The 15,340-nt window shown below is 38.9% G+C and overlaps 1 protein-coding gene across 7 annotated transcripts in view; it reads right to left on the reverse strand.

Annotated features, from left to right (window-relative positions):
• The window catches only part of PDS5B (PDS5 cohesin associated factor B), a 190,245-nt gene that overhangs the window by 130,650 nt on the left and 44,255 nt on the right, over positions 1 to 15,340 (reverse strand). The window contains exon 1 of one of the 7 annotated variants that reach the window (XM_032150504.2): positions 12,561 to 12,915. The exons of the other annotated variants lie outside the window; for them this stretch is intronic. The gene's annotated coding sequence lies outside the window, so the exon portion shown is untranslated. Of the gene's footprint in view, positions 1 to 12,560; positions 12,916 to 15,340 lie in introns of those variants that run through there. 7 annotated transcript variants of the gene reach the window in all.

Consider the following 15,340-nt stretch of genomic DNA (forward strand, 5'->3'; position numbering starts at 1 on the left):
CTATCTTTGTCTCTCCCACTACACTGTAAGCTCCTTAAGAAAAGTAGCATATAACATTTATGCTAGCATCTATCTGCTAGCATCTATCGTATATAATAGCTACTATCAGTAGTAGGCACTCAGGAAATAATGAATGAATGAATAACCAGAACTATTCGAAGAAATTATGGTTATGGTTACAGCAAAAAGTAGAGCTAGACATAGGAGAAATTAAAACAAGTTAGAAAACTACTGCAAAATTCCAAGAAAGAAGTAATGAGGAACTGACTGTAGGCAATGACTACAAAACAAGAAAACTGATTGAAAGACTTATGAATGATTATACCAGAGAAGCAGAAGATGATTATAAGATTCAAAACCTTTGTTCCTAGAAAGCCATTTATTTAAATACTTAGAGAATTTGCTTCATGCAATATACTAAGTACTAGGAATGCAATGATGAGCAAATGTACAAGAAAGAGCTCTGCCCTCGTTGTAATGGAGATGGGGGAAAACCCAGAGAGAGATTAAGTCTTGGGAAAAATAAAGTTTGCTCCAGAAGGCAACTGTAGATTATACATCTAAAGTTCTAGAAAAAAAGTGTAAAATGAGAAAATATTTTTAGAACAATTTATTGTTCGTGCTTTATGGGTTTACAAGATGAGTAAAGAAAATGAGTAGGGTGAGCTGAGATACCAACACTAAACCTTAATGAAATACCTATAGTGATTGGGGTGGTGGGAGCCCACAGGGGAGATAAAGAAGGAAAACAGAAGAAAGTCAAGAAAATGGCTTTAGAAAAACGAGAGTAATTGTTACAAAAATCTAGGGAAAAAATGTTTGAAGATGAAGGGGTGATATACAGTGATACTACAAAAACCTAGGCAAAAAAGTTTGAAGATGGAGGGGTGATATATAGTGATGATTACCCTCAGTGAAAACATACAAAATGACCTCAGCAAATATTCCCTTGAACTTGACAGGATATTTGAGAGAAAAGTGTCCAGAGAATGATGGGAATGAATACCAAATTACGAGATAAGAAAAAGGTGAAAAGAAAAAAGAGGAAGCAGAAAAGGAGCAATGCAGAAGAAGAGGGTATCATTAAGTCAATGAAAAACAGGTATTGATACAGACCTGCTCCTTAAACAGAATGTCAAATAAATGATTTGACATATAATAGTTCCTTTCATCTTTGGGGAATCTCAACTATTCACCATTAAGGTAGAGCAAACAAAAAACGAAAAATAACTGCACTTAGAAAATAGTCATATAAAACTGGCCTGTATCAGACTCTATTTTATAAACTGTAGTATATTACAGAAAAATGTGGGTTTTTTTGGTTTTTTTTGTTTTTTTGAGACAGGGTCTCACTCTGTCACCCAGGCTGGAGTACAGTGGCACGATCTCGGCTCACTGCAAGCTCTGCCTCCCGGGTTCACGCCATTCTCCTGCCTCAGCCTCCCGAGTAGCTGGGATTACAGGAGCTCGCCCCCACGCCTGGCTAATTGTATTTTTTTAGTAGAGATGGGGTTTCATTGTGTTAGCCAGGATGGTCTCGATCTCCTGACTTCGTGATCTGCCTGCCTCGGCCTCTCAAAGTGCTGGGATAACAGGCGTGAGCCACCGCACCTGGCCAACAATGTGCTGATTTATCAATTTCTCCATTTAAAAAATAAAAACTTTAAATTTACCACCAATTTATAGTAAAACTATAACCTAGAATTTCCCTTCTTTCAAAGGGTTATTTGAAACAAGCATTTTCAGAAAACAATTCAGTTCAAAAATTATCATATGCATATTATTATATTTACATTTTTATGTTCAGTATGAACAGTAAGCATAAGAAAATATTCTAATACTAGGCCACACACAGTGGCTCACACCTGTAATCCCAGCACTTTGGGAGGCCAAAGGGGGCAGATCACCTGAGGTCAGGAGTTTGAGACCAGCCAGGACAACATGGCGAAACCCCGTCTCTACTAAATATACAAATATTAGCTGGGCATGGTGGCTCATGCCTGTAGTCTCAACTACTCGGGAGGCTGAGGCTGGAGAATCACTTGAACCTGGGAGGTGGAGGTTGCAGTGGGCTGAGATCGTGCCATTGCACTCCAGCCTGGGTGAGACAGCAAGATTCCTTCTCAAAAAAAAAGAAAAGATTCTAATATGAAAGATTTTTTTAAAGTTCAAATAAAATGATCATTAAAGGAAATACATGAGAATCTTTTAATCACACTGAGTACAAGAAAAATAAATGAAATAGTCATTCTTTAATGTTATCAGACATAAACAAATGTTCATAGATGTAACTAAACAAGAGACTGTAGTAAAAAATATGTAAGATATTTTCACTGAATAGAAAAGGAAAACAAAGTACTGACTAAAGAGCAAGAGCAGTCATAACAATAAGCAATCCTATTTTTTAGTTGATTTAGGCATCCAAATCAACAAATAAAGACTGTCATCTGCCAGTTTCAAGTTGATTTTTCTTAAAAATTCAGTCACAGAAATCAAATGAAACCACTACTAGAATCCATACTGGGCCATGTTAATGTAAAGCTGTTTTTCGTTCTGGGATTTCACTCCAGGTTTGAGGTGGAATTCAAAGGAAAACATAAGATTTTGTGAAGAGTCTGATACAACTGCAGAAGGCAGTCTTCGCCACAACTGCTACCTCTTACAACCAGCAGATGGTGCCCTCCATAAAGACAACTCTTTAGTACACAATAATTAAACAGTGTAAGAAGTTAGGCTTACTCTTGTTGAGGGACAACCAAAAATCTAATGGGAGTTTTTCCTAAGAGAAAAAAGGCTAAGTACATTATGCTATTCTCCCCTAAGCATATAACTTGAAAGCCCTGTTTACATATTTTCCAACTGTTTAAACAAAAAGATGCTTTTTTCAACATACAATTTTTGACTAATCTACCATGCAGCTTGAATTAATCTTTATTAATTCAAAATCAGTGTATTTATGTTATTCCTTATTTGTTCTGGTAAAACAGAGTGACAGTGAATACTTTAGAAAGTATTCTAAATACTTCTAAACACTTTAGAAACTGGACCCTTTCTTTGAATACATATTTTTGTTAATGCTTATTTGTAAAAGGGCAAACATGGTCACTTGCCTACATCATTTTTTAAGGACCATCAATGTTATGGAAGATAGTAAAGTTTAACTGGCTCAAACAGAAAAGGAGCCCCAGGCCCTGGAATATCTCGACCTGCATCAGTTTCTAACCGCACAGAAAGTGTTCTGTTAAAGCTCTTTAAAGTAATTCTTGTATATTAATAGTGATAATCTCTCTCATTTATTGAGTGATTAGTATTTCTCTGGTCAGTCATCAACTCGATATCCCATTGTAGGGGCTGGGGGGGGGGCAGATAAAATTAGGAATTTGTCTATTCATGTCAAATCTCCAACACACATTCTTGTATGCCACCGCCCCCCCCCCCCACGCCCCCATGTAGACTGCTGCTGCTTCATTGAGAAAACAGAAGCACCATCAAACGGAAACACTCAACCTCTTATTACCCAATTTACATGCCTATGTACATTTGCACCCATTCCCTTCCTTCCCTCCTTCCCCATTCCTTCCTTCCCTCTTTCCTAATAACAGAAAGGAAATAGCCCTCCTCACATCAAAACACTAACCCCTTCATAAGCACACAAAATCCCACCCTCTACTCAGAGACTTTTACTTGATTAGTTATCTCCTCTTTCTCCCGTACCAGCATGCTCTGTGTCTACTACATACTTTCTCTCAGCATTCAAATATATTCTGTTATTGGATGGATGGAAGGCATTCAGGCAGGAAGGGAAAGAAAATACAACATACCTGTTAGACTACAAATACCTCCCCTGCCTCAGCTATTGTCCTCTCTCCCAAATTACCTTCACAGAGAAGCTTCTCAAAGAGTAATCTATACTATCTACTTTCAATTCCCATTCACTATTCATATTAATCCAACCTGGCTTCCAAACAGTTCCCCACCCACACACTCCGCCACATCAGCAAAATGCTTTTGCCGCAGTCACTAGCAGATTGCAAAAAATGACAACAAATTTTTCCATTCCTTCTATCTACACCCTTATAATGTGTGACTTTGCTGCTCCTCCCATCAAGAAATAAGTGTTTTTTCAGACCTAGAATCTGAGATGGCGTTATGACTCTTTTAGGCAATGGGACATTGAGAAGTTTAGTAAGTGTTTGTGCTCTGGGTTAGCTTACCTACTGCTCTTGGAATTCTGCTATGGAGATGTCGGCAAGTCCAAGCTATCCCAATGGAAAATTAGAACGTATGTGCACAGAGGCACATTGCCCCAGCCATGGTCATCATGAACAAGCCAGCCCTAGCCAAATCACCAGGCGACCACAGAGGCATATCTGTAGATGCATAAGCAACCCCCGCTAAAATCAGCTAAGCCTGGTCCGATCAGTAGAACCACCCAGATAAGCCAAACCCAAATTGCCAATATACACAATTGGGAACAGTTGTTTTCAGTAATTAAGTCTTCAGGTGATTTGTTATGCAGTAAAAGCTAACTAAAAGTCATCTGTTGACCTCTATGTTGCCAAATCAAGTGAACACTTTTCTAATCCTTATTTTATTCATCTCAGCAGTATGATAACATAGTTGACCGCAGCCTCCTCCTTGAAACATTATTTTCCTTTTGTTTCTACTAGTAACACATTGCCTTTTCCTGATTTTTTTTCCTACCTTACTGGTCCATTCCTGTCTCCTTTGTTGATTTCTCTTCTACTCAACCTCCAAATATCAGTTAACTCATCAGAGCTCAATTCTCTTTTTACTGTTTATGTTCTTCTCCCAAGGCTTTTGCCCTAAGCTTTCTTTTAATACATACTCCATAAAGATCTCTCTTTTCAACTCCAGTCCGCACATACAATTGTCTACTTAACATTTCCACTTGGGTATTCTCAAAGATACCGCGAACTCAAAATACTCAAAACTAAACAAAATGTCTCCCAATTTTTTTCTCCCTCCAAAAAAATCCTCATTCTTCATTCCTCTCCTTCTTCAGTGTGCGTTGCCTTCATGTACCCATTTCTTCCTCACAGTTTTCTGGGAATGAAGCTTGGCAATTCCCTTTCAATATTTACAATCAACAATCAAGTCCTATAAATGCTACCTTGCAAAATGTAAATGAAATCAACCCTTATTTAGCCATTACTTCACCACAACATAAATCTATACCACATCCAATTCATTCTTCGGGGAACAACCAGAATGATCTTAATAAGCTAATCTCTTCATATCACCGCCTTACTTAGAATTCTTAAATAGGTTCCCACTGCCCTTCGAATAAGTTCCAAATATACTAATCTGACCATTTGCTCATTACACTCCAGTCACATCTCTATTCCTTGAAGACACTAAACCAAGATCCTTCTGTCTCAGGGTGTGCTATTCCTTCTGCTTCAATAAACTTTTTCTCTTCTCTAGCCCTCATGCCTGGCTAACACTGCTCTTTCAAGTCTCACCTGTCAATCAGGGAAGCTGTCCCAAATCTACTCAGTCCAAATAAAATCTCGACTACATGCTCTCACACCACCCCTGCACTTTTCCTTCAAAGAATTTATCATAAATATAAATAGAAATTCTCTAATGTGTTTCCCCTTCTGAACTGCAAACCATATGAGAAAAGTTTAGGGATCCTAATTTGTTCACTGCTACATATGTAATGCATAACACAATGCTGGTTAAAAAGCAAAAGCTGAATAAATGTACTTACTAAGATGAACTATATAATTATGCCCATTTATAAACGAGAAAACTGAGGTTCAAAGAGGTTAAACAACTATGCTAAAGTTATCAACAACTGAACTTAAATTGAGCCATATCTGATTCCCAAAGCCTATGCCCTTAACCTAATGGTTTTCCATCTCCGGTGCACTGCTGACTCCTCTAATAATCAGACCCAAACACTTCCATATGAAAAAAGCTCCATGAGGAAATTTACATGCCGAGTTTAGTAACAAATGCCTTAACATTACAACATAATGCTAATTCTGACTACTATCTCTGTAAGCATTTCTGATACTTTATATACGTAAGCATGGCAGCTTTAATTTTTTAAAAACAGATCATGGTCTTCAAAGCTCTTTCATGCACACATTTTCCTTCAAAATTCTATAAAAGTAGGAATTATCCCTATTTTACAGATGAAGAAAATGAAGTTCAGAAAGCTGACGAACTCACATACAGTCACCCTGTAGTAAGTGGCAGAGCAATGACAAAGGTCAAGTTTTCTCGTTTTTACTTCAGGCTCTTTAGGGAACGCTGAATTGGAAATTAAGAATCAGGATACTAGGCCGGGCGCGGTGGCTCATGCCTATAATCCCAGCACTTTGGAAGGCCAAGGCAGGCAGATCACGAGGTCAGGAGATCGAGACCATCGTGGCTAACACAGTGAAACCCCACCTCTACCAAAAATACAAAAAAATTAGCCAGGCGTGGTGGCGGGCGCTTGTAGTCCCAGCTACTTGGGAGGCTGAGGCAGGAGAATGGCGTGAACCCGGGAGGCGGAGCTTGCAGTGAGCCGAGATGGCGCCACTGCACTTCCAGCCTGGGCAACAGAGTGAGACTCTGTCTCAAAAAAAAAAAAAAAAAAGAATCAGAATACTAAAAATCGGAGCAAACTGAACAGAAACAAAAACGTTAGCCCAGCCAGAAACTCAAGGCACAAAGATATTTTAGCTTAATTAGACGAGTACAATGGCACTAATTTAAAAAGCCAGGCCGGGCACAGTGGCTCACGCCTGTAATCCCAGCACTTTGGGAGGTTGAGGTGGCCACATCACGAGGTCAAGAGATCAAGACCATGCTGGCCAACATGGTGAAACCCCGTCTCTACTAAAAATACAAAAATTAGCTGGGGGTGGTGGTGCGCGCCTGTAATCAGCTTCCTCGGAGGCTGAGGCAGAAGAATCACTTGAATCCAGGAGGCGGAGGTTGCAGTGAGCCGAGATCACGCCACTGCACTCCAGCCTGGCACCAGAGCAAGACTCTGTCTTTAAAAAAAAAAAAGACAGGCCAGGCATAGTGGCTCACACCTGTAATCCCAGCACTTTGGGAGGCCAAGGCAGGAGGGTCACCTGAGGGCAGGAATTCTAGACCAGCCTGGGCAATACAGTGAGATGCCCCCCTATCTCCACAAAAAAAGGAAAAAAAAATGTAATTGGCTGGACATGGTGATGCATGCCTGTAGTCCTAGCTTCTCAGGAGGCTGAGGCAGGAGGATGGCTTGAGCCCAGGAGTTCAAGGCTATCATCAAGTTACCGCACTCCAGCCTAGGTGGCAGAGTAAGGCCCTGCCTCTTTTAAAAAAAAAAAAAAAGGCAGTAAGAAGTATTGCTGAAGTTGTGAAGAAACTGGAACCCTCATATTTTATGGGAATGTAAAATGCTGCAGCCATTTTTGAAAAACGTTTCACAGTATCTTAAAAGGTTAAATGTTGGCTGGGCGTGGTGGCTCATGCCTGTAATCCCAGCACTTCGGGAGGCCGAGGCGGGTGGATCACAAGGTCAGGAGTTAAGAGACCAGCCTGACCAAGATGGTGAAACTCCATCTCTACTAAAAATACAAAAATTAGCCAGGTGCAGTGGCGGGCACCTGTAATCCCCGCTACTCAGGAGGCTGAGGCAGGAGAATCGCTTGAACCCTGGAGGTGGAGGTTGCAGTAAGCTGAGATCGCACCACTGCACTCTAGCTTGGGTGACAGAGTAAGACTCTGTTCTCAAAAAAAAAAAAAAAAATTAAATGTAAATTTACCATATGACCTAGAAATTCCCCTTCTAGGTGTCCAAGAGAAAACCTATATCCACACAAAGACTTTTACCAGAATATTCATGGCAGTATTATTCATAATGCCCAAAAAGTACAAACAATCCAAATGTCTATTAACTGGTGAATGGATAAACAAAATGATACTAATCGGAATAAAAAGGAAAAAAGTACTGAAACAAAAGTGAACCAACTAGATTCTGTGCATGTACATATACATGTGCACATATTGGTGAAGGTGTTATAAAAGAAATTGGGACCAGTTCATCTAAGGCTTTAAGTCTCTGATAAGGAGTCTGGTCATTATCATATAAGGCCGCTGTCATTTTTTTCTTTCTTTTCTAAGAAATTTAAAGAGAAATGAGATTTGTATTTTAGAGAATTTCCAAAGACAAAGACATACCAGCTAGAACACAGGAAGACTGCGGGAATCTATGAGGGACTGCAAGACGCTCACTGAAGCAGTAACAGGAAGCTCTGAACAATTGGAAGATAACATAAAAGTATTTGAAGAGAGGATACAACAGAAAACAGAAGAGAAGTATAGTTTAGTAAGAGAAAAGAGATTGAGACAGAAGTAAAATCCAGGAGGCATTGCATAACACTACCACGTATCTCTTTAAGATGACAATAAAATGGACATAAAAGTACCACCCGTATTGATACGCAAGGACCCAATGTACCATACTGTATATAGGACAAATGAGAGTACAACTGTTAATTCTACCTCATTAAAAGTAACACAGTATCCATAATGATAAACAAATATTTAATTAACAAATCTGCTTACAAAGTTATGTACCTTGTAAATAAAATATTAATAATAAGTAAACTGGGGGAAGGGTTATAAGAAAAATTAGGATGTCAAGTCCACCAAAAAGTTTAATTTGATAAGTTTCTCAATAAATTTCCCTATAATGGGGAAAACTTAATAAAATCATTATAGTACACAAACACTTGATATATTCCTGAAAGACATTAGTTTTGAGGGACTGCATACGGATTAGTATTACTAAATCTAATCTAAATCTAGTCTCACTGATTACATCTACCTTATATGCTTCCTGGCTAAAATCAACAACTTTGTTGGGTGACAGTGTTGTCCAAACACGGATAGCTGGTTTTGTTTTTGTTTTCTTAAACAGTTTTATTAAGTTATAATTCACGTATCAAATAATTCATCTTTTAGAGTGTACAATTCAATAGTTTTAGATCTAATACATTTATTTTTGGCTTAAAATATATGTAACATAAAATCTACCATTTATAAATGTACAATTAAGTGACATTAATTATTAATTATATTTACAATATTGTACAACCACCACCATTTCCAAAACTTTTTCATCACCCAAAACAGAAAGAAACTTGTAACCAATAAGCCATAACATCCCATGACCTCTTTTCCCCAGCCCCTGGTAACTTCTACTATCTGTCTCTATGAATTTGCCTATCCCTAAGTACCTCATGTAAGTAGAATCACAGTATTTGTCCTTTTCTGTCAAATTTCACTGAGTATATTTTCAGGTTCATCCTGTTACAGCACGTATCAGAGCTTAAATTCTTTTGAGTAGCTAGGACTACAGGCGCGCGCCACAACGCCTGGCTAGTTTTTTGTATTTTAGTATAGACGGGGTTTCACCATGTTGGGCAGGACGGTCTTGATCTCCTGACCTCAAGATCTACCCGCCTCAGCCTCCCAAAGTGCTGGGATTACAGATGTGAGCCACCACGCCTGGCCCAGAGCTTCAATTATTTGTATGACTGAATATTATGTGTATATACCACATTTTGTTTATCCATTCTTCTGCTGGTGGACACTTGGTTTCCATTCTTGGCTATTGTGAACAATGCTGCAATAAACATTGCTGTACAAATACCCATTTGAGTCCCTTTTCAAATCTTTTCAGTATACAGCTAGCAGCGGAATTGCTAAGTTTATGGTAACTTTATGATTAGCTTTTTGAAGAACCACCAAACTGTTTCTCACAGCAGCAGCTAGCTACACCAGCAAATGAGGGCTCCAATTTTTCCACATCCTCTCCAACAGTTATCTTCTGGTTTTGTTTTTTTACAGCCGTCCTAGTAGGTATGCAGTCTAACCTCATTATGGTTCTGATTTTCATTTTCCTAATGATTAATGGTGTTGAGTATCTTATGTGCTTACTGGTCATTTGTGTATCTTTGGAAAAATGTCTATTCAAGATCATTGCTCACTTTTAAATTAGGTTGTCTTTTTGTCACTGACTTGGAGTTCTTTGTATATTCTAAACATTAGATCCTTGTTAAAGATATGACTTGCAAATATCTTCTTCTGTAGGTTGTATTTTCATTTTCTTGATAATGTCCTTTGATGCAGAAAAGTTTTTAATTTTTATAAAGTCAATATATATTTTTTATTGTTTCTGCTAATAAATTCAGGGTCATAAAATTCTACTCCCATATTTTCTTCTAAAAGTATACAGGCTTAAATCTTATATTTACATCATTGATCATTTTGAGCTCATTTTTATGTACTATGGGAAAGAGAGGTCCAACTTAATTCTTTTGCATGTGGAAATCCAGTTGTCCCAGTGTCATCTATTGAAGATATTCTTTCCCTCTTTGTTTTTAATAAGGATATCCTGGTTCCTCCTCTAGAAATTTTGATTCAGCAGGTGTGGGGAGAAGTTTCAGATTCTGCCGTTTTTAAGGAATGTCTCAGACAATTCCTATGGTCAGACAAAGTTTAGAAAACAGTTTAGAACACAACTTCAGGTGCTCGATTCGTGTTGTAAAGAAGCCAAAGAACTTTTTATTTTCCCTTAAATCCTGGCTTTGCCTTCAGATACATATTCCTGGCCTATACTATATCCAACTGACAACTTAGTTAAGAACTCCTAATTTTCACAAAAGAACTGTCAACTTTACTGCACCTTTATCTCTAAAACATTGGGCTCTGCCAAAACAATACAATCAAACTTGCCACAATAGACTCAGATCATTCATTCTTTCAACAACAAATATTTATTGAGCACCTATTATATCCCAGGTACTGCTGACTGGGGAATATAACCGTAGGAGAAAGCCAAAGATTACTGTTCTCATGGCATAGCCTATATTAAAGTTGAAGGAAAACAGACAACAAATGTCAATGCGTGTGTTAGATAATGTGAAATGTTAAGAAAAATAGGGGCCGAGTGCCACAGCTCACGCCTGTAATCCTAACACTTTGGGAGGTCAAGGCGGGTGGACTGCTTGAGCCCAGGAGTTTGAGACTAGCCTGGGCAACACGGTGAAACCCCACCACTACAAAAAACACAAAAAAATTAGTCCCAACTAATTGGGAGGCTGAGGTGAGAGGATCACCTAACCCTAGGGATGTCGAGGCTACAGTGAGCCACGATCCCGCCACTGCACCCCAGCCCGAGCAACAGAGTGAGACCCCATCTCAAAAAAAAAAAAGTCAATACGGATGGCCAGGTGTGGTGGCTCATGTCTGTAATCCCAACACTTTGGGAGGCCGAGGAAGGTGGATCACTTGAGACAGGAGTTCGAGACCAGCCTGGCCAACACGGTGAAACCCTGTCTCCACCAAAAAAAAAAAAAAAAAAAAATTAGCTGGCCATGGTGGTGCATGCCTGTAATCTCAGCTACTTGGGAGGCTGAGGCAGGAGAATGCCTTGAATCCGGGAGGCGGAGGTTACAGTGAGCTGAGATGGCGCCACTGCACTCCAGCCTGGACAAGAGTGAGACTCCGTCTGAAAAAAAAAAAGTAGGGGAGAGAGCTGTTTCAGCTTGCAAAGACTGGAAAGGACTCTATGTCAAGGTGACATTTGAGTGGAAACCTGAAAAAGAATGATGATAAACCATGCAAATACCTGAGGGAAGAATACTCAAGACAGAGTGAGGCTCAGAGATTTTAACCTTGCACTATCTACTACCCAACTATTATCAAAGAAGGCCAGAGAACAATTATATTTCTGAAGGATTTTTTAAAGAAATCCCATTCATCACCTCCTCTAGATCAGGGCTTCTCAACCTCAGCACTCTCAGGTTTTTTGCCAAAAATTCTTTATTGCAAGTGGAGGTCAGGGTGCACCTGTGCACTGTAGAATGCTCAGTAGCATCCCTGGGCTCTGCCCACTAGACATGAATAGCACACGCATATCATCACCACCCCCAGTTGTGACAACCAAAAACGTCTCCAGACATTGCCAAGTGTCCCCTGCAGGGCAAAATCACCCCACACTGAGAACTACTGCTCTAGGTCTGTTCTTACACTCAGATTCCACATAGGAAACCCATAAATGGTCTTCAGGAGGTCTATGAACCATCTACAGTCATCTAAAAGAGTATACAGAGTTTGCATGCATGTGATAATGTATATTCTTCTGGGGAGATGGATCAGAGCTTATGGTGTATTCTCTAACATCTATAGCCAAAAAAGAAAGTTAAGGAACACTGCTTCTAATATCTCAAGGATGTTGAAGAACAACACCTGGAAACTCCAAATCTGAGCTATATTTGTCTTGGCCCCTACATTCACTTTCAGTTAGTTGAATGCAATTGGGTATCTTCTTTCTTTTCTTTTTGGCTTTCATTAAGTAACCCATTAAAAGCCTATGAACTAGTCACTGAATTTGCTGAAAGATGTTTTTGGAAAATCATCAACTCTGATTTTATTATCATCCATACTTTTTAACAAATGAAGAAAACTGGGACAAGGGAAATTCGCTGATTTTGCCCAAGATCAGAAAGTTCCCAAATGGCAGAATTAGAACTACATCTTACCTGCTTACATGGTTATATGGCTGGAAATGGCCACAGAGGCACACTCAACTTCTTGGTTTATTTCAAAAATAAACTATAAAAGCCCTGTAAGGTACAAAACCAATAAATCAAAGGGCATAAGATGAATAAGAAATATCAACCATAAGATGAAAATTGTCTAAGAGCTATTGAGGAGAAGTGAAGCTTTATGTGACATCTGCATCCTCGCTGAAACCTAATAGGTCAGTGAGTAATGTAATGGATAACTCTATCAAGAATAAGCACAGAAGTGAGTTTTAGTCACCCTTTTTATCCCTCAATGCAAGCCAAAGTACTTAAAGTATGATTCAGTAGAAAACATTCTACAAGAATTGTAGCCAACACAAGGTATCCAACGGAGCCAACACATGGTATCCAAATATACAAGAAATGCAGCCAACACAAGGTATCCAAAAAGCCAGTGATCTCAATATCTGGTTTGACCTAGAAAAAAAGGAAAAGGTTAAAAAAAAAAAATCGAGGCCGGGCGCGGTGGCTCACGCTTGTAATCCCAGCACTTTGGGAGGCCGAGGCGGGCGGATCACGAGGTCAGGAGATTGAGACCATGGTGAAACCCCGTCTCTACTAAAAATACAAAAAATTAGCCGGGCGTGGTGGCGGGCGCCTGTAGTCCCAGCTACTCGGAGAGGCTGAGGCAGGAGAATGGCGTGAACCCGGGAGGCGGAGCTTGCAGTGAGCCGAGATTGCGCCACTGCACTCCAGCCTGGGCGACAGAGCGAGACTCCGTCTCAAAAAAAAAAAAAAAAAAATCGAACAACTCGCCATGACTCTTCAAACTTATTTTAATCATGAAACAAACTCTTCTAGCCAAAACATTATAACAACGTGCACTATATCAAATAGGTTAAAAGAGAGCTGCTCTGGCTGAATTGAGTGATGGGTATTCCAATATCCCCAACTTCTCTTGTCAAGAAAGTTCGCAGAGAAAAATTTGAAAACCAGTGATCTGTCAGATGTTATTGGAAATGTGAATTATTACAGCCTTTCTGAAAAGAACTATGTTAATATCTATTAAATTTTAATGACACATTCCCTTCAACCCAGCAATACTTCTCTTCCAATTCTCACAGGAATAAAAATGTCAATATAAATGTACCAGAATATTTATCTTAGCACTGTTTAAAAAAGTGGAAAAAAAATCTGACATCGAAAAGGGAACCACAGCTACATGAAGTGTGGTAAATATTATGCAGTCATTACAAAGAAAAAATATAACAGTATTAGCCAATAATACTAATATACTAATGAGTGGGAAAGGCATTATACTCAAGTGTGTATGTGTATGCACATGTGTGGGTTTAACAGTATTTTTGGTAAAACAAACACTACTATAACATACACCAAAAAAGTACCAATTGGGCAACAAAAAACACCAAAAAAAATGTAGATAATTAAATTAATGGGAAGTATAGAGCATAATTTTTTTTTTTTCTGAGATGGAGTCTCGCTGTGTCGCCCAGGCTGGAGTGCAGTGGCACGATCTCGGCTCACTCCAACCTCCACCTCCCAGGTTCAAGCAATTCTCCTTCCTCAGCCTCCCAAGTAGCTGAGATTACAGGCACCTGCCATCACATCCGGCTTGTATTTTTTGTACAGACGGGGTTTCACCTTGGCCAGGGTGGTCTCGAACTCCTGACCTCAAGTGATCCACCCACCACAGCCTCCCAAAGTGCTAGGATTACAGGTGTGAGCCACCACACCTAGCCCAAAATTATTTGTATTATTATTGCAAATATGTAAAAATGGAATATAGAAATGATTTGAGCTTGGGATGGAAGAAAGGATACATCTCTTGTAGATATGTTATTTCAAAGTATTTGTAATAAAGTATTTTTTAAAAGCAATCCTTAAAGAAAGAAAACTAATAATCTATAGGTATTATGGATTGCCTATCCTTCAAGGCTGTTCTCTATTAACATTTTTTTCCCTTAAAACTGAACTTTAAATGAAGATTGGGCAACAGATCTATTCTAGACTATATACTCTGGCAGGAGCCAAGAGAGTAAATATTCTGAAATGTCAAAAGTGCTTCTGCTTTTAACAAGAATACAATCATACAGTATCACCCTCTTTCCTCTTCCTTCTCCCCACTAACCTCTCTTTCTCTCCCTTCTTACTCTCTCCTCCACTTCCCACTGTAAGATCTCAAACGGTATGCAAGAATTCAATTAGATGACCCAACTCTCATCTCCATCCTCATCCCACCTTCCAGATCTAAAACTCTACAATTCTATTATCTTACTATACCATGTACTTGCAGTTTTTGGCAATCCTTAATACTTATCACTCCAACAATATTAAATATAATCTGTTCTTTACATATTCATTAATGCAATTACTGCAATTACTGACTTGCAAATTAATTTTTCTCTTTTTTCCTTCATTTTCCCAGGAAAACAAATCACAATGGAAAGAACTGCAATACAGAAAATGGTTCTGCTAGAAAAAAGATATTTCTTTTCAACCCCCTTGCAAACATAAAAAAATTTAAAAACTTTCTTCCTAAAAAAGAGTAAAAAAAGCCCAGGAAATGAACTACATATTTTTAAAGTACCATTCAGAAATAAACTATAAAGTATATACTGTCTTGTGAGATGCAAATAACTCAACAGAGCAGCTTTGTACAAATATCCATAGCTAATTCTACAAAGTCGACTCCATTTCTCTTCCATAAAATGTAGATAGCATCCATCTGTTTAATTACTGTACAGACTGTAAAGCACTGCACCTGCAGTTACCAA

This window comes from Hylobates moloch, unplaced genomic scaffold (genome assembly GCF_009828535.3).
Source record: "Hylobates moloch isolate HMO894 unplaced genomic scaffold, HMol_V3 SCAFFOLD_4, whole genome shotgun sequence".
In the NCBI taxonomy this organism is placed as follows: domain Eukaryota; kingdom Metazoa; phylum Chordata; class Mammalia; order Primates; family Hylobatidae; genus Hylobates; species Hylobates moloch.